This window comes from Alligator sinensis, unplaced genomic scaffold (genome assembly GCF_000455745.1).
Source record: "Alligator sinensis unplaced genomic scaffold, ASM45574v1 scaffold121_1, whole genome shotgun sequence".
Lineage (NCBI taxonomy): Eukaryota > Metazoa > Chordata > Crocodylia > Alligatoridae > Alligator > Alligator sinensis.
In genome coordinates this window covers 2990209-3009666 of record NW_005841910.1, presented here as the reverse complement: position 1 = coordinate 3009666, position 19458 = coordinate 2990209, and the positions used below count along the sequence as shown (strand labels likewise).

The following is a 19458-nucleotide window of genomic DNA, read 5'->3' as shown; positions in this document are numbered from 1 at the left end:
AAGGAATGCCAAGGCAACTGCACGGACATTCACTTAAGACTGCTTCCAGAATCTAGGGAAAACCAGGAAGCCATGCAGCTATCCACACCTCACTTCTCTTCTGAGGTTTGCTAGAGCTCGAACATACCCAAACCTCTAGCTCCATCGGTATCAGTTCTGACCAGCTTGATTCAGTAAGAGGAAAAACTGAAAAAAAAGAGCAAAGAGGAGTTGGGAAGGTCCAGGATCCTCCCAAGCTAGAGCGGTGCATCAGAGTAGTATGGCTTAGGTATCCCACGTTCTGTAGCCAGGAGCAGCGTGGCTAGCATCACATCAAAGCTCAACTTGCTCAGCAACTACTAGATCCCACACCTGGTTACAGCTCTTCCGTTTCCTTCAGATTCTTTCCTGCACCCACCACCACGGCATCCGACTTCCTTCTACACCTTCAGGATACCGATCACCGGGAACGTTTCTTTTTTTCTGGCTGGCCCCTTTAGGCCAAACTGTTTTAAGAGCGCTACATCAGCTCCCACTGGTATCAGGAAGGGGGTAAAGGCAACAATTATGCTTAGTCTAAATATGCTAGCACTGCTTCCAGAAGTGAATTAGGCAGGTAGGAGCTTAGCTCAAGGAGGATTCGTCTCTTTAAATGCCTAAGTCACTTCTGCATGCGGGTATTGGCCCTTTTGAAAATGTTCTCACTGGAAGCCAGTACAGGGCTACAGACCTAAAAACATGGCTCAGCTGTGACTTCAAGAACATTAGACCTTCAAGATGCAGTCACTTGCTAAAATACTTTAAGCCTCTCTCTCAGTTAGTTTTCTTTTTTCCCCAGACAGGCAGTTTAAGGGGGGGGGGGGGGGGGGGGGGGGAGAGGATCACAAAACCAAATACAAATATTACCATAAAGCCCTTTGCCAAAGACACACGGGTGATTTCTATCAACCTTAGAGCTCCCTAGCGGTTCTTATTTCATACCCATCACCACCAAGCCATATGACTCTATGGCTTCTGAATGCAGTTGTAACCACGAAGGACCCCATTTCTGAAAACCTCGACTCACAGACTGGCTCAAGCCAATCAGAAAGCAGTCATTGCATAACTGGGAAATAAGCCTATTTCTGGGTCAGTAAGTCTGCACTTTTCCTGCGCTCTGATTGGCTGAGACAATTTCATTTCAGCATTATAGTTGACAGAAAAATATGTACTAAGAATTTTAGCATCCAGGATGTTCTTTAGTCATTTCAGTGGTTTGATGTGGCACAGGAAATATTAGTGCATATTCTGTATTTTCAGTCACACTCACCTTAACATTCTCATACAAAGACAACATATTGAAAGAGTGAGATCAGAGACTGAAATTATGAGCAATCTAACAAAAGTCAGAGTTGGGGGAGGAAGGTGATAAAGACTCAGCCAAATGTTCAACTATTATTTCATAGTCTGATATTTTAATTTCCATTCCACTTCTAATAAGAGCTACCTCCAAATTAAGAGTTTGATTCAAAAGAAGGCCTCTACAGCAGCTGGCTGCTCCTAAGCTTTGCAGATCTACTGGCTCCCATAGCAGAAGTAACCTCAGAGACATTCAAACACCAAGGTTGCAGAAATGATACAGAACCTAAATGGATTTCCCCCACCCCACCCAACAGTTATTAAACTTTACCCAATCAAAAATAACCCCATTACACTTTTCAGCAGAGTGAAACGCATTCATTTTGGTGGCTTGACCACACTGTCATTTGATTAATTATGTCCTGGGTACCTAAGCAATCCCGCAGTACCAGTTGGGTTTGGTAATCTTCCTTTCCTTGCCTAGATCAGCGAGTCTCCTGGGCAATCTCTTCCCAACACAGCTTCCCCTGGCAGAAGCCCCAGAGTACAGCTGCTACTGCTGCTATACTATTTACGCTTACTTCCCCGCGCCAGCAGAAGCAAACTGAGCCCAGATCCAGAACCGATCTCCATTTGCTTCTGCAGAACGCCTTGCTGAAGGCAGCCGTAAGTTTTAATTGTATGGCTCTGGCAGCGTGTGCCACGTCCTTTCCAACAATTAAGTGCACTTCTTTGTCCGTGCATTTTATTACAATGTGCAAAGCTCTCAAAACACAGAAAGTCCAGCAGCTTGAATAAAAAAATACCATACAGTTAAACTGCAGGTCTTCTTTCATTTTAACAGATTTAATGCAAGAAAAATATACTTGTAAAACCTACTAAAATCCGCTCTCGTTCAGGGCTGCAGTGTAATTTTCTTTTCTAGCAGATGCTTTGAAAGATCATTCCACTTAATATCAAGATATTATTTCTTTTAATATAAAAGAGGTAGCACAGTTTCCAAAACTCAATTGCAGATTAGGTTCCCAATTCAGCTTTGTATTTAGATGGTGGAAAAAGGTTTCCTAATCATGGCCAAATTTAGAAGGAGTCAGGACTCTTTGATCTCTCTAGGCCTGGTTCAGACATGGGTGCATGCTTCCAGCTCCTCCTGACATCAGTGGGAATCCCACAAGTTGGGCAGCTCCAGTGTGGGACCGTCCCGTGGTAATCTCCACCCTCCTTACACAGAACAAGACCATGTGCAGCTTTGGATGCCTCCAAGTTTTTCCTCGCTTGATTCCTCAGCCTTTGACATGCCGGTAATCAGAGTGCCAGTCCTTGTGACTGAGGGGTCTGGACTAAATTTCCTTTAGAGCTCATCAACACCATTTCTTTTTTTAACCGTAACTATTGAGAGTGGTGGAGACACTCCCTGTCCCCCGAGGGATGAGTACGCTGCCGCTGCAGCATTCCCAGCCTGCGTTGGCTGAAGAAGCAGGAGGCAGCAACCCAAATTCAAACTGCTGGGCTCCCACAGATGGAGTCAAAAATGACTGGAGGAGGCTGACCACAAAGTCTCCTTAAAAAACTGCCATCTGTGTACTAAGTACTAAATCTTTCCTTGAAAGGTAAAATGCTCTGAGTGATGGCGCGTGCGATTTTGCATTTCTTTAAACAGGTTTTGAATTGTCGTAGGTTAGCCTAATTGATTTGTGCTCTCACCACATTAAAGACATAGAAGACAGAGAGCGTGCCAATGAAAAAATATGGCAACAGTAAAAGTTTACAAATTTAATTTGCAATTGTTTTAGCAAAACAGCTCAGTCCACTCCTTCAGTTTTGGAAAGTGATCAGCTTGTGTTAGAGGAAGTTACCAGATCCTAAGCATGAGTATTATTTTGAAGCTTTATTTCCTAAGAGATGAAGGCCAGTTTTTCAGTTAAGAAGAGGTGGATGTTGCACATGAGGCAATGCCGCAGGGTATGTGAAGGATTTAAGACCACAACGGTAACGCGATACACAAGCGCCCTAACAGGCGAAAAGGATGGTGGGTAAAATTCTCGTCTCAGCTACCCCAGCAGACGCCCCGCTGAAGTCCAGAGCCCCTGCTGCGGTAAAACTGGGAGCAGAAAAAACCTCCTAACACTTAACTTGTGACTTGCATAGATTTCATAGACATTAGGGGTGGAAGGGACCCCGGAGGATCAGAGTCCAGCCCCCTGCCCCAGGGGCAGAAAGTCAGCAGGGATCATAGGATCCCAGCAAGATAAGCATCCAAATGTGTCTTCTAACTAGAAAGAAGGGTTTAAGCAACCTGTCACAGAAAGGGTTAAAGAAAGATCTCAGTCCCATGGTTTAAACTACTGAGTGAGCACTCCCTGCCCAAATTACAGCGAAGCACACATCCAAGAGATGCCGTTTAGACAGGGGCTTTCCTTGCCCTGCGGTACAGTTCAGTTTGTCCATTCTACTGTGCAATTACAGAATCAATAAAACATCCCTTTGAAACTCCCTGGACTAGTGCCGACATGCAGACAGTAGTCAAGCTGACATTTTTTTGCTGTTTCCGTTATTACTACCGTCAAGCATTCTGAGAAGCAAGACATCAAAACCCAGGCACCGGCTGCAAGCAAAGGAGGAGAGAAAAAGAGAAAAAAAAAAAAAAGACAGAACTCAGGTTTTGTTCACAATACCACCTCAGTCTTTGTGCAATCACGCAGGGCTAAACACACCTGCAAACACAACAAAACTGGCTCCAAAACGTCAGAGATCACCAGAGCAGCTTTAAAACATGCCTTTGCCCCGCCCTCCTTTGCACCGAACAAATCAATGTGCCGCTCTGATTTTCCGTTGGGTTACTTCCCGTCGTCGGAGCACCTCCCCTTGGTGGCAAAGCCACTTGCGCGGCGAGAAAAAAAGCAAACATCAAAACCCCAGTGCTTGCATGTGCTAATGAATACTGTGCAAGATGCGGACTATGTATGTGTACGTGGGGTTGAAAGCTATCCATCCATCTGTTTCTGAGAGTGTTGCCTGAAACACAGAAATAGAAGTAGGAAGCTGGAGAGTGCTAGGAGAGGAACCTCAGCAAATGTCATTTCCAAAAGGAAAATGAAAGGAGGGGAATGGAACTAATGCTCGGTAAGGATTTTTCCATCAGACCAAATATTCAAAGGAATTTCAATTGAAAGATGTAAATCGCCCACTTGCCAAGGGGAGAGATTTTCTTCCAGCCATAATCCTCAGGCTAAAGATACCTTAAATCCTCTCTCTAACAATTAGCAAAAGCGACAGAAAAAATGGCAAACTTAAAAGGGAGGGTCTTATAAAAACACTTCCTACCAACCTCATTAATTACCATCTTCAGCTGTTTGCTTTTCCATTCAGTATATTAATTACAATATATTTAATCATTCATTTCGAATGCTGAAAGCTGGCACATACTGTCCTCCATCCCACATGCATACTTATATTTCCAGTAAAAACATTTTAAATTCTTCCAAACTACTTCTACTGTACTTGAAAAGCTATAAAACTTGTAGCTGTGGAAAATGAAGTCCCCTATTGATCCACAAGCCAGGTACAACACGGGAAGTGACACTGCGAGCTTTCCCAAACTGCCCTGCCACGGTGACCACAACCCTGAACAGAAAAGACCACCCTGGGAATAAGCAGCAATTCAGATTTACCAGCTAATTCCTGAATCTCCCTTAAAAGGACATTACAAACTGTACAAACTTCACACGGTGATTCTGTGACGTGAACTACGGTATTTATCCATTAATGACCCGTTCAGAGGCCTTTACTAGCAAGGGAAAAGGCTACATGGATGAGCTATTAAAGGGTGCTCTGCACTATCTCAGCATTACATACCCATTAAAAACCTTTTACCTTTTACAAAGTTTTATAAAAACTGCTCTAGTAATTACCTGAATTTCCCCATTGTTCTTGAATAGCTATCCTGACAGATTTGCATCCACATGGATGGTAACAGAAGAACTTATAATAAATATTCTGCACTCCGGTGTTTCTTCTTCACCAAAGAACTCAAGACATGAATGCGTGCCTTACAATAACCCAGACAGGCAGTCGAGCAGTAGTATCCCCATTTTACAGATGGGAAAAATGAGGAAAAAGGAGGTCTCACAGGGAAGTGGGAGAAGAATGGGTATCTTAAATTACAAAGCTGTCTTTCCTCCTGGAGAACAGTCATTTATCTTATGTAAAGATGCTGTGGGACACAGTCATTTGTATATCAGCTTATCTGCATGGGTTTTTTAGCGTATAGTGTGAGGTTCAGGATAAATTATATTTAATTTTCCAAAACAATTTGCTCTGCTCAACTGGTAGAGAATTACAGTTGCGTTCATCATAAACGTACATTTTAAAATAGGTGGGGTCATACTGTCTTTACCATGTACTGTGCTATAATGAGAATGCTGAGGCATTATAGGAAGTTTCTGCTCAACCCAAGTCAGTCAAAGTAAAAGAAACTGAGACAATCCCAAAGTCTGGCTTGCAGACAGTGTTAAGACTTGATACTTAAAGCTGACCTAAAACAGCCCAATTTTAACACACCCCCAGAGCAGATTCAAAGGGAAACTGCAATTCAGACTTGATTTCTGAAATGCAACTGCAGCACAATTGCCTCTCTCATAGATGCAAAAACAAGTTGTGGGTGCCCGACTGCTGATGGATCACTTTTGCTTTAAGAGTACATCAGATGTCAATCAAAATTAAATTCCTTATGCTCATCCCAGTAGCTTGCAACCAAGCAATAAGAAAAACTACTTTTGAGTTCAACCAATAACGTGTTCAAAGGCTTTCCAATCTGCTCGGTCTCTGGCAAGAACATCAGGCAGAAGAGGCTGCAAAAAAAACCTGCTAGTTGGGCATAGGAGAAAGACATCTAAACCAAAATAAAAATAAGCATTAAAAATGTGTATATGTTGTACAAACGGCATATAAAGCAGGGTGAAGTATGCTATATTTTACTCACTTGTGAGGAAAGACCTCTATAACTCACCACTGGCTTTGATCACTTGTGAGCTATCAGCTATTTCTTCACTGCTTGAGTAAATACAAGCCATTCACAGCTGAAACATAATTTCCCTTTTTCCCCTGCCGCTATATGTTGTGTGTGAATATGTCTTGTATATAGGCACACTAACACGCTATGCTGTTCAAATACACATTAGAGTTCACCAGATGGTGGGAATTGCAAGACATGTCTTTGTTGCTATGAGTTTGGAGCTATGGAATAACTCATGAACGATGAGCCTACGTTGTAGGCAGATTTTGCATGGCTCTATTAGCCACCCCACAGTATTAGAGGCTCTGCTTATCTTATTTTATTCAATCTGCACCACTGTGTTATTGTATGATTTGAGATTGTATTTTTTTAAAACAAACAGCCCTATGGAGAGCGATTCTAAGTTGTTGGCTAAGATATATCCAGAACCTATATACGCACAACATGCGTGCAAGCACATTACCCGGACAATGCCCGTGATCCCTTTCTCCTGGGTCTTCAATCCATCATCTTGGTTTTGCCCAAGATCTCTGACAACTTGGGTTGTGAAGGTCCCCTTCCGCGCACACGCTCGTCACTTCCAGGAGCAAGGAGAGGCACGAAAGGACTGGTTTGCAAAGAATCAGCTCCACCCTTCCCTCAGATCCAGCCCACCTGGGTGCGCCAATGGAGGGGCCAGTTTGAGCAGACCTTATCAAGAAGTCATGTGAAGGTGGGGGTGAAGGGTTGGGGGTTCAGTCTAAGGTGCATTGAAGGGAGCCCCCCTGCCTCACGGGCCTACCAGCCCTTTGGCCACCTCCCTGTCATTCAGTGCTCCTTTCACTTCAAGGATTGACACCACACAGGAAACTCGGTGACCCTTCCCATCAGTCACCAGCCACACTCCTTCCCCCAAAAGACACCCACTCGGACCTTTGACTGTCACCCTGATGCACCCACACCGGGCTGACTCAGCCTCGCCGGTTATACACGTGTTCCCCTGGCATTTGCAACCCACTCGCCCCCTCCCTGTCCCAGGCACATGTGCATGCCCTTGGCCAGCTCCTGCATGTGCCACTCAGCCTCCCATTGGCACCTGCGAGTCCTGGACAAGACAGGAGGGCAGGAACACCTGGGATCTTCTCCCCCATTCTCCACAGGCTAAACAGAGAGGAAAGTTGCCCAAAGATCATGGCTCCTCCTGGGAGGCTTGCCATGAGGCTGCTCCCCTCTACCCAGAGAGTTCAGGCAGAGCAGAAGGGCTGCTAGGTCCTGCCACACTTTGTGCCATCCTCTCTGCCAGGAGCTGCCCTGGCTCCTTCGTTGTACCCCTGGTCATGGCAGTGAAGACACTGAGGGCTCAGTGCCCTCTGCTGCTACTTGCCTGACACTGCACACATCAGTCTAAGAGAGAAAAAGCAGCTCCACTTCAATTATTTTATCATTATTCATGTCCTGCCACATACAGAATTTCCAGGTGTCCTGTACCCACTACCCATAATTAGACAATAGGACATAATTAGAAAATTGGCATAATTAGACAATAGGATGGCAGAGGAGGAAAGAGTCCAGGAGAGTTGGTTGTACTTGAAAAAAAACCTTATGGAGGAGGCAGGAACAAACCATCCCAATGCACGGGATTCATAAGTATGGCAGAAGACCAGCTTGGCTTTGCAGGGAGCTCTTCAGCGAGCTGAAGCACAAAAAGGAAGCTTCCAAGAAGTGGGAACTTGGACAAACGACTAGGGAGGAGAATAAGAGCACTGCTCGAGCATGCAGGGATGAAGTTGGGAAGATCAGGGAACAACTGGAGTTGCAGCTAGCAAGGGACGTGAAGGGTAACAAAAAGGGTTTCTACAAGTATGTCAACAGCAAGAGAAAGATCCGGGAAAAAGTGCGAGTCCCTTACTCAGTGGGGAAGGCAGCCTTGTGACAGGATGCAGAAAAGGCTCAAGGGCTCAAGGTCTTTTTTCCCCTCAGTCTTCACAGGCAAGGTCAGCTCCCAAACTACCGCATCAGGCAGCGCTGTTTGGGGAGGAGGTGAGCAGCCAACAGCGGTGAAAGAACAGATACGGGACTATTTAGAAAAGCTGGACGTGTACAAGTCCATGGGGCCGGATGCAATGCACCCGAGGGTGCTGAGAGAACTGGCAGATGCGATTACAGAGCTACTTTGAAAACTTGTGGCAGCCGGGAGAGGTCGTGGACAACTAGAAAAGGACATATATAGTGCCCATCTTTAAGAAAGGGAAGGAGGACCAACTTACAGACCAGTCAGCCTCAGTTCAGTCCCTGGAAAAATCATGGAGCAGGTCCTCAAGGAATCCATTTCTAAGCACTTGGAGGAGAAAAAGGTGATTGCTGATTATGAACAGTCAGTATGGATTCACCAGGGGCAAGTCATGCCTGACCAGCCTGACTGTCTTCTCTGGTGGGATGACTGGCTCTGTGGAGGCAGGGAGACCTGTGGACATGGTATACTTTGACTTTAGCAAGGCTTCTGATATGGTCTTGCACAACATTGTCGCAAGCAAGTTAAGGAAGTGCGGCTTGGATGAATGGACTATAATGTGGGCAGAAAACTGGCTGAATCATCAGGCTCAAAGGGTAGTCTTGGAGAAGAGAGGAGAGCAATCAATGTCTTGATGTCTAGTTGGCAGCCAACATCAAGCAGAGTGCCCCAGGGGTCAGTCCTGGGACGGGTTTTGTTCGGTATCTTCATCAATAACCTGGAAGATGGGATGGATTGCACCCTTAGGAAGTCTGCAGATGACACCAAGCTAAGGGGAGTAGTAGATATGCTGAAGGGTAGGACTAAGATTCAGAGAGACTTAGACAAATCAGGGGAACAGACCAAAAGAAATCTCATGAGATTCAATAAGGACAAGTGCAAAGTCCTGCACTTAGGACAGAACAATCCCATGCATGGGTACAGGCTGGGGCTGACTGGCTGGGCAGCAGCTCTGCAGAAAAGGACCTGGGGATGACAGTGGACAATAAGACAGATATAAGCCAGCAGTGTACCCTTGTTGCCAAGAAGCCTAGTGGCACCCTAGGATGCATTGGTAGGAGCACTGCCGGTAGATCAAGGGAAGTGATTATTCCCTTCTGTTCAGCACTGGTGAGGCCACATCTGGAGTCCTGTGTCCAGTTTTGGGTGCCCTACTAGACAACGAATGCAGACAAATTGGAGAGAGTCCAGCCAAGGGCAACAAAAATGGTTTGGGGATTGGGACACGTGACTTCTGAGGAGATGCTGAGGGAACTGGGCTTATTTAGTCTAGAGAAGAGGAGACCGAGGCGGGATTTGATAGCAGCCTTCAGCTCCCTGCAGCGTGGTTGCAAAGAGGATGGAGCTGGACTGTTCGCAGTGGGGGCAGATGACAGGACAAGGAGCAATGGGCTCAAGTTGCAGCAAGGGAAGTTTAGGTTAGATATTAGAAAAAAAAGTCTCTCAGCAAGAGGGTAGTAAAGTGCTGGACCAGGTTACCCAGAGAGGCGGTGGTATCTCCATCCTTTAAGACCCAACTAGACATAACCTTGGCTGGGATGATATATTTGGGGATGGTCCTGCTTTGAGTAGGGGGTGTGATCAGATGTCCTCTTGAGGTCCCTCCCCAGCCCTAATATTCTATGATTATCTGATGTAACACTGAACTGCTGTCACCTAGGAACTGCTAGGAAAACTTTTGGTCAATACATACTAAACTTAGCGCTCTTTTCTTCATCCCTTGCCCTTTATAGTTCACATCATACTGTTGATTGGAGCCCAACGAGTAACACTGAGTATGAAAGAAACCCTCGTTTAAGGAGTGATTTTTAAGGCCTGCTGCTGTTCTTCTCCCCTACACCTTCTTCCCATTAAAGCAGCACTAATGGACTATATCATTTTCTAAATAAAAGCTACCTGCATCAATCTACTTTTGTTGACTGACTGATTGATTAACTGCTTTTTGTTATGAGACATTCATGAGTCCCAAGTGCAGGTTTGGCTATGTCGACAAGTTTGCCAACTCAAAGCTTATTTAAACTAACCGAATATCCGGAGTCTATCACTGGGATGAAAATGAGCTAAGATTTTCAGCTCCGCTCCTTCCAGCCAGAAGACAGTTTTTTCTGCAATTTCAGTCGCCGGTCAGGTTACTGTCCTGGTTGGGAATCACCTAGGTAAATCACTGAAGACCACCAAAAAAGATTTAGCAAAAGCAAGGTGCTACGAGCAAATGAGGGTCCTTTCATTCGATCCCACTGTATCCATTCCTGGGTGAACAGCAGGTTTTAAGACCATGAAGATAGGTACCTTGCATTTACTGCACTATTTCCAACTTTCTCCAGGCCTTGTCTATGAGTAGGACTAGCACATACTAGATGAGCAGTCCCAAAATCCACAAGCTCCTACAATTTGAACTGAAGCAGTAACTCCTTTTAGCACCAATTAGTAGCAGGCTCCTATTCTCACCAAGGCCAAAACTGGACATGATCACTTAATAAAGGAAAGATTTTCAAAACTGCCCACAGGTTTTAGCAATACAAGTTTGCATGAAGTCAGTGGGATGCGTTCCTAAAGCCCTCAGTTCCCACTGAAAATTTCCCCTACACAGACAAACTTTCCCTTCCTTAGGCCATATTCAGTATCAATGAGGTGAGGTATAGTTTTGTTTTTATTTTTTTTTATTAAAGTCAAACCCTACAGGCAATTCAACCCCCATCAGTTCACAGCAGGGACATTTCACTTTGAGCCAGAAGCCTTTTTGAAATGGGTGAAGAAAATACAGAATCAAAAAGGCCTCTGTCTGCCTGAAATGTGCCTGCTGGGAACTAAATATGCATTGAATAGTCTGTTCATGGATATCTGCTAATAAAAGTAAGGACCTGACTTTATTTCTTTGTTGGTGTTTATATAACTTAAGGAGCAGAAAGAGATGCATCCAGGAAATGTTGGGAATAGAAGACACCTACTGTAAATACTTTACTTCCTACATGCCCTGCCATGTTCTTACTGTTATTTGATGCTCAAGGGCTGGAGTGAAGCGCTGCACTTTAAAATAGCTGGGGTACCTTTTGTATATGAGCACATAAAGAAATGACTGGAAAAAAACACAACCTTGCTGTAGCACTGACAGAAGACTGGATGCAATGTTGATGAGTATCAAAGGGGAAAAAAATCCCCAGATTTAAAGCAACCCATTAAAAAGTAATCATAATAATAAATACCACTAGGCTACACTTCTCTTGTTGTCTTTTTAAAAATAAAGCGCAAGTCATAAATATTGCTGGTTTTAAGTCTTTTTCAAAGAGTTGTGCACTGGCACCAGTGTACTTGTGAGGTTCCTTATTTCTGTTAACCCCACGTCCTAATCGACATCAGGTCTCTCCCCAAGAAGATTTACCAGTTGGACACAGCAAGCACTGAGCCTTCAAACCACATCCAACATATTTCACCTTAAAAAAAAAAAAAAAAAAATTGGGAAAAGCATCTCTTTGTTGTTCAACCAGAGCTTTGTGAAGGGGCCTTCAAAGCCATTTAGTATATCTGCTGGCCCAGATGCCTTGCTATTCATATTATAAGGAAATGGTGATGTAAATACTAAAGACAACTTTGCACATCTCCTGTCTAAGTCTATAAACATTTTGTAAGCACACGGTCTTGACTGGCCTCACAGGGCCATGAACTGCAAGAACTGCATACATCCAGGAATCACCAATATAATTTTGAAAAGAAAGTCCATCACCAGCAATACGCCATTTCAATATAATCCCTCCGTGCTAGGTGCACACTGAGAAAGTGTGCACCTAGGACCCTATTCTCTTTAAGTTGATTTTTGAAAGACAAGAGGACATAGGAAAAGTACAACACTGAATGGGAACTAAGAAAGTTTATCAGCCCAGTGGAATATAAGGGAAGGAAAGCTGCGCAAAGCAAGGTGCACACACCCAACGATGGCAGGAACACAGGGCTCTGAGGACGTCTCAGAAGCATGCACCAAAACCCCTGCCGGCGTCATTTTTAACTCACGTTGCATGCACAGTTTGGAAGTTTTCATCCCCAGGAGCTTCTTCCATTCATTACTTAATTAAATTGCACATGTAATGCAACCTAGAAGGGAGGTGTACAAAATGAAGTAGCCATGCTCTCATTTTTCTGAAGCTGCAGTGAGACAGCACACTACACAATGCAGCACATGTATCGGCCATAAAGTTATTGAGGCAGTTGTTTCGGTTGCCTGAATGCTGACTACAACCATGGCCTCTGGATGCAAATTACTGGCTTTTATAGGTTCCTAAAAACATTTCACTGTGTCTACTGAACAATGTGGGAGTTGTAGGAAGGGTCCAACGACAGCAATGATGTAATTAAAAGCCGTGAGTGGAAAAAACCCATTAGATTCCTTCTTCCAGACACAAAAACTGGTGAAAATTGTACTTTTTTAAAAAGAGTTTAAAAGGGAATGTCAAAGTAAATAATAAAAACCCCTCCTCTCCCCAAGTTTCAAATGGCTTTCCACTTCAATACCCGTGAAACAAAAAGCGTGCATCACAGCATATCCCCCTAAGCTGTATATTTTTCCTAGGGATAACAAGATGCAGAAACTGTCCAGCCAAAGACACAGAGGAGGAATTTGGCCCACACTGGTAGTAACTAAGTTACTATGTTCTCATGGTGGTCAGGGACCCATATGAAATGAATCAGTAGACATCCAAGTGAAGTGACAAGTATGTGATAAAGCTGCCTCGCAATCCTGCTAGCAGCTTCAGACCAGGCCAAGGGGCAACTGCGGCAAGCACCAAGACTAAAATGAACACTCGCCCATAGAAGACATCCATTTAGAGCGACCCACTCCCCTGCCATCACTGCAGCGAAGTCTGCACTGCAACTGCTTGGGCGGTTCTTGTCCTGCGAAAAGAGCATTTCGTTTTCCAGCTATGTCAGCCTAGCATCGTCTACAAGTCTGGAACGTGATTAAGGCACAATACGAATATACAAAGCTAGCATCAACATTTACTAGCATCAGAATATGCTTGCATTAAGGGTTTTATTGTTTTTGTTTTTCGCAGTACACCAACACCACTCACAAACTACACTTAAATGCCTACCTAATGTTTCACGAACACCAGCTAAACCAGGGGCAGGCAATTATTTCGGGTGGAGGGCTGCTTACTGAGTTTTGGCAAGCCATCAAGGGGTGCATGAGAGGCAGCTGGGGCAGATAAATGTTAATTTTCTAAATTTTTTAGGGGCCCCGTGGGCTGGATAGAATGGCCTGGTGGGCCGCATTTTGCCCACCCCTGGACTAAACCAATCTTCATGATAGTTTGGTAAGGCACTAAAGGCAGATATGTGTGATCTTATGTAACAAACTGTTTAGTTTAGCCAGAAGTTGTGCACCACTCACCCCTCTCACCAACACAGCATTATAGTCCTGCCTGCTTATGGCCGAGAAACTCATCCATGTAGACAAGACTCTTCTAAAATGTTTTAAACCTAGTTGGCAAAGAAACAATAATTAAAAAGACATGATCAAAGCAGAGAGGGCTGGATGAAATTCCCTGTACAAAAGCTAAACTTAAGGTGAGGAACTTGATACAAAAGGAATTCTAGTTCAGCATTTAATTAGTATTAAATCTTGGTTTTAGAAATTAAAAAATAAATAAATAAATACAAAAGCATCAACTGACAGCATATCTGGCAATGAATTCAGTGGCCCACATTAACCAGAGCTTGCAGCATATGCACCCCACTCACTTCCCTATTTTAAATGCATAACGATTATATTTGTGTTTGAACACATCTGGATGCAAGTTAGTCCTCTATACCCAATACAGGAACTTCTTATGATGGTACATTAACAGAGCATTCCAAGCACAGGCATGTTGCACAACGTTTCTCCAAGCATAAACTGTGGCCTCAAACAATCAAGGCTTTTTTTTTTTTGCTTTTTTTTTTTTTTGGAGAAATGATCAAACCGGGGGTGGGGACAGTACATCCTGCGTGAAACCGCATCCTGAACAAGCATCACCACGATTCACTGTAAATAAATACTCGCTCCTTGCAGCACTTCCGTCAACTGTCACTGCCTTGGCTCCAATCACCTTTCAAGTCCAAACAGGAAAGCAGAGAAAAGCGAGTGAGATGGCAGATATGAGGTTTAATTTGCTTTTCACTGCAGTTTTCATTGGTGGTACGCTTCCAATTCGCCGGGATTGCCAGCTGCCTGGAATCACTCCTGGACCCAGTTTTTTCCTGTTAACCTTCATAATTGTATTATTATGGGCAAGTCCACAAACTGTACTACAAACAGGGCAGCTTGTACCCTTTGTTCGATAAGCGGTCAGATTCAAACCCTGTCGCTGCAGACAGAACAGCAAGGGAGATTTGCTAAAGATCTTCGGTCACGTTTCTTTGACATCATTCGAGTCAGTTGCGGTTTTAAGAAAAAAAACCAACCAAACAAAAAAGCATGTGGGGGGGATTAAAGAATGAAATAAAATTGACCTCAATTTTCTTGGAAACTTGCAAATAATATATTTTCTATAAAAATTTGGGAAATTCCCTCTCCAGTGTAAGCCATCAGTACAGAGTTTAAGATGCTTTGCTGCTACAGAGCACAACCACACAAAGAACATGAAAGTAGTTTGCAAGGGAGTTTTTGCTTGAGAGCACAGGAGTGGTGAAAAACCTCACAAGCCCCAGTCAGACAGGGCATGATCCTGCCTCGAGGAGGTGAGAAACTGCCTTGTTCGTCAAGCCAGGGTTGGGTGGGGCATGCTGCAGTGCCCGGGATCTCCTTCCCACCGCCGCACAGATGCACAAATGGAGCAATTTAATTAATAAAAGTGAAAACGAAGCATTACATGTTGCAGTAAAGTATTATTAAAAGCTAAAATGTCTCAGAGGTTCCTATGAAGTCATGTTCTTACAATTCACTCGTAAGAATTTAAAGACAAAATTACATGCTTGGTAATCCTCTGGGGACTACACTTTTCTATGTGGGCCATTGTTTGTGCATGATGCATAGCTTCGAGAAAGTGGCATTGTTAAAAGAGATCATAAATCACAAAGAGGAAGTTCAACTTTTTTAGAAGTCTTATTCCAGACAGGGCTTCCCTCAGTTGCAGAGGACTGTGCATTTCTTTGAGCAAACAAATTTAGCATGGGACCCATGGCGCACACTGTAGGGTTTCCAAATTGCTCTGATGAACATCAGCATGTTTCCCCTACAGAGCCGCTCCAGAGAAATGAGCATATTATGGCCTGCACTGCAGTCATCATATCAGCCATTCCAAGAGCGATTCTTTTTCTAAGATAACTCTCCAAGAGATGATTTTCATATTGGAAGACGAGATAAATGGTAGCTTTTTTCCAGTATCTTTTACAAAGTTTCCCTGGTGCACTTTGTGCTCTTAGTTTGCACCAAGTGATATCTGTTGTTAGTGTGGTTATATTTTAAGTGTCTTATATCAGAATTTGGGAGTGACCTGGGATCCGAGTAACTCCAGAGGAGACTCCAAACTCCACGAATACCGAGACGCAACCAACCACCAACCTGCACACTCCATTTCAAAGCATGCAAAGCACCTAGTCTTTTGTCCTTTATCAGGAAGGTTACCGCTTTGAAGCCGAGTTTTGCATCCCGTGTGAACTAAGAGAGCTAACTCCATGGCACTGTCCAATTACACCTCAAACTTTAAGTCAGATTTAAACAAAGGAAAAGCCATGATGCAACAGAATACAATAAAAATGTGCCAACATGCAGCTGACGACTTGTCAAAACCAAATCCTGCAAAGCCACTGGCAAGTGCAGACATTTATTCCTGCCTTTGAGCAGGATTTGAGCAAGGCTCTGTACTTGTGTATTGGGTTCAAGCTGTAAAGTCATACAAAGCCAAAATGGGAAATATATTCGTTAATTTTGAAAGCCCATTTGATGCCAATGAGGCCTAACAATCAAACCATGTCAAGCCTTTACAATGCCTGTTTAATCACCCTTAGGAGTCCCTGCCTACTCAGTAGTTCTGAGAGCCAGGCAGCAGGTATCTTGAGCTGGGCCCCCAAAATAACGAGCCACCTCTCGAGATATACAGACCATGCATTCACAATCCTGACAATTTATAGATTAATCTATTATGCATTTTAGTACACAGATCATTTTTGCTGTTCTAGGTTGGTGTTGCCACATAACAGGTTTGTATTTGAAAACTATTAGTAAGATGTTATATTTTTTTAAATTTCAAACACAAGGGAAAACTTAAACAACAACATTAAATCCTAATGGATTGCAAAGATATGTTACACTCTTTAAGGTGATGTAAAATATCATCTATCAGTACTTTTATGGCTACATTAATGTGTCAAACACTCCAGGACTTCCACGTCTATATTTCAGTGCTATAAATCAAGGTCAAATTGGGCCCAATCCTGAGTCACTGAACTCACTGGGAGAGGTAGGATTGTATCCATGCACAGGAAGCTCTGGGTACTGATCCATAAAGTACACTTTTCAAAGTAGCCAAGATAATTTTTCTGAGAAGAATGGATACAAAAAAAACCAGATTGCAAGAACTAGTTTCTCAATCTTGCACGTGCCACGTAAGATTTCTAACTTGCGTATTCAGGAGATCCATCCAGTGGGCATAATTACAGTAAATGATCTTAAATGGAAACACCCTAGTGCAAAAGTCCACTGACTCATCATTATGGACATTTTAAATAATTTATCTAACTTGACTTTAACCTGAATACATCCATTCAAGCTGACAACTTTGACCCAAAATATTTTTTAGGCCCATGTTGGATCTTTAACAACTACAGCCTGTCGTGGATATAGGTAATCTATGCATTTGAAAGATGAGCTAGTCTGGCAGGGTGATGGGGATCCCAGCCCTGCTGAATTACCCACCAATAGCACGTGCAGTGAAATCAGACCATCTCAGGTAAGGTATTCTTGTCAGCTTTCTCAAGCAATATAGGAACTTCTCCAAAAACAGTGGAGATGCTAGAGATCAAGCAAGTTCTTCTCTAGAGCAGGCCCAGGGATTGGGAAAGCACTTCATGGATTTTGGACTACTGCGGTCATCTTTTAAACAGGTGATATTTATCAGAGCAAGTGAAACTCATGCTTTATGGATTGATTTAAATTAGAAAGGAATGAAAATGTCATTTAAATGATCCATTTTAAGCTTATTTTGCCTTTGTACTTTTTATTTTCTTAAAGGTTAATTCTCATTGGTCACTGACTTGGATAAAGATAGCCATTCTATTTAACGTAGTATTACTTTCTGCTAAGCCGGAAGATGCACAAAACTATGCATAAATTATCAAACAGATTAGCATGCATTCATATTGACTTATTATTTTTATTATGTTAAGCGGCGAATATTTTCTTTTTATTTTACTAGCCATTATTACTCTTTTTTTTTTGTGATGCATGTCAAGAGCTATTTGAATGGAAACTAGAGTCCAACAAAATGCAAAACAACAGCATTTTAAAAATGCTTATCAAGTTGAAATTAAATAAAGCTACTTAAATAGTCTGGATATACAATAAAAAAAGCAAAGTTTAGCTAAATGTATTTTGCATTTGAAAATGGTTTATTACAGAAAGGAGGTGTTCTCTGTAGTGAGGGAACTGAACTGATTACCTGATGGGGCTCTTTAAGACATCAGAACGAACAGATCTCATCCTTTCACACTGATCTTTTATTGATAGGTTGGAAGAGGAAAACAAACCTTCTTGATTTTTTCAACCCAGTTGGTTTCTCCACTTTGAATGCAGAGCAATGCAACCGAACCGTCTGAACAAACAAACAAAAAACCCCTCTTTCTGCACCTGCACAAGATGCTACCGCAATCAAAGTGGGTTTTCCCACTTTGAACTCTAGTTCCAGGTGCTTCACCAGTGACTTCCTCCAGCTCAGTGATCTGACTTTAAAAATATATATATATTGAGAAGCGAAAAGTAGTATACGCTTATTACATTTATTTCAATACGGCATAAACAGTTGATATAAGTGCATTATCACTTTTAAATAATTTTTTAAAAGAAACATACCTCTTAAAAAACTGATGTAGAACAAAAAATCCCTAGTTTTTAGCAATATTTTTTAAATCAATTATTTTTCCTCTCTCCTCATATTTAAGTTGCATGTTTGAATGCAAGGTCTTACAGAGAACAGCACAGTCACAACAATTAAAGAGAGAAAAAAAAAAACCCTTCAGGGAAGGCTTTAAAAATCAAAGAAATGTTCAACTAGATAGATTTCAGTATCGGAGGATCCTGGGCCCAAAGTTTCTGCCCATCTGCAGTCTCAGGGCTCTGTCTGCATTGCAAAGATGCTGAATGAAGCAAGCTATATACAGTGTATTAGCAGCTTGTCTCTATGGTCTCCCAGTCAGGTTGGTATTAGCAGACTACCCTTGCCTCTTAGGGAAAAAACCTGCCTGGTACAGGCACATGATTCATCCTTCCTTCTAACGGGGTGACACCCAACTTGTCCAGACCTTGTTTTTGCACCCTCCTGACAAAAGGGGCTTTAAAAAGCCGGCTGGCAGAGATGCTAGCCACCCAGGGGCTGCTCGGGTCCATTTCATTCCATATATTGGTAGACAAATATCACATTTCGGCTGGCAGGATGAGAATCAGATGCTGAAAAGTATTCAGATGACTCTTCATACATGAAATATTTTAACCAGAGCACTGACATCTGGGCAGAGCCAGAACGATGGCATATTGCTTCTCTGTCTAGAACAGAGAGATACACAGGCACTGCAAGGGCTGGGGGCTGGAAGAACAGTGCAGCTGCAGAGACCAGCATATTACTAAGCTCTGTGGCAACTATGAAAAGGCCCTGACATTTGTGAACCTTCCTCCAACACATTCCCACAACATCAGGATACACACACACACACACTTCAAATTTAGGGGTCATCATCACAGAAATCAACTTCTCATATTACATGCTGCAATGGACCCCAGGGGCAAAAAAAAAAAAAAAAATGAATCTGGGGAAAAAAAAGGAGAGAACCTCTATTGATAAATCCCTACCACGCAATCTGAGGACTATCACTGGCATTTCTCTCTGCCTTTTCCCCCCTCTCAGATCTATTGTATATGAACTGCCATTTGATTAGATAAATATTCATCAAAAGT

General features: G+C 43.0%; 1 protein-coding gene across 13 annotated transcripts in view; it reads right to left on the bottom strand.

The window, feature by feature from the left end:
• FOXP1 (forkhead box P1) overlaps positions 1 to 19458 on the bottom strand; it is a 421654-nt gene that overhangs the window by 330177 nt on the left and 72019 nt on the right. For 2 of the 13 annotated variants that reach the window (XM_025197998.1, XM_025197992.1), the window contains exon 3: positions 13705 to 13793. The exons of the other annotated variants lie outside the window; for them this stretch is intronic. The gene's annotated coding sequence lies outside the window, so the exon portion shown is untranslated. The remainder of the gene's footprint in view (positions 1 to 13704; positions 13794 to 19458) is intronic. 13 annotated transcript variants of the gene reach the window in all.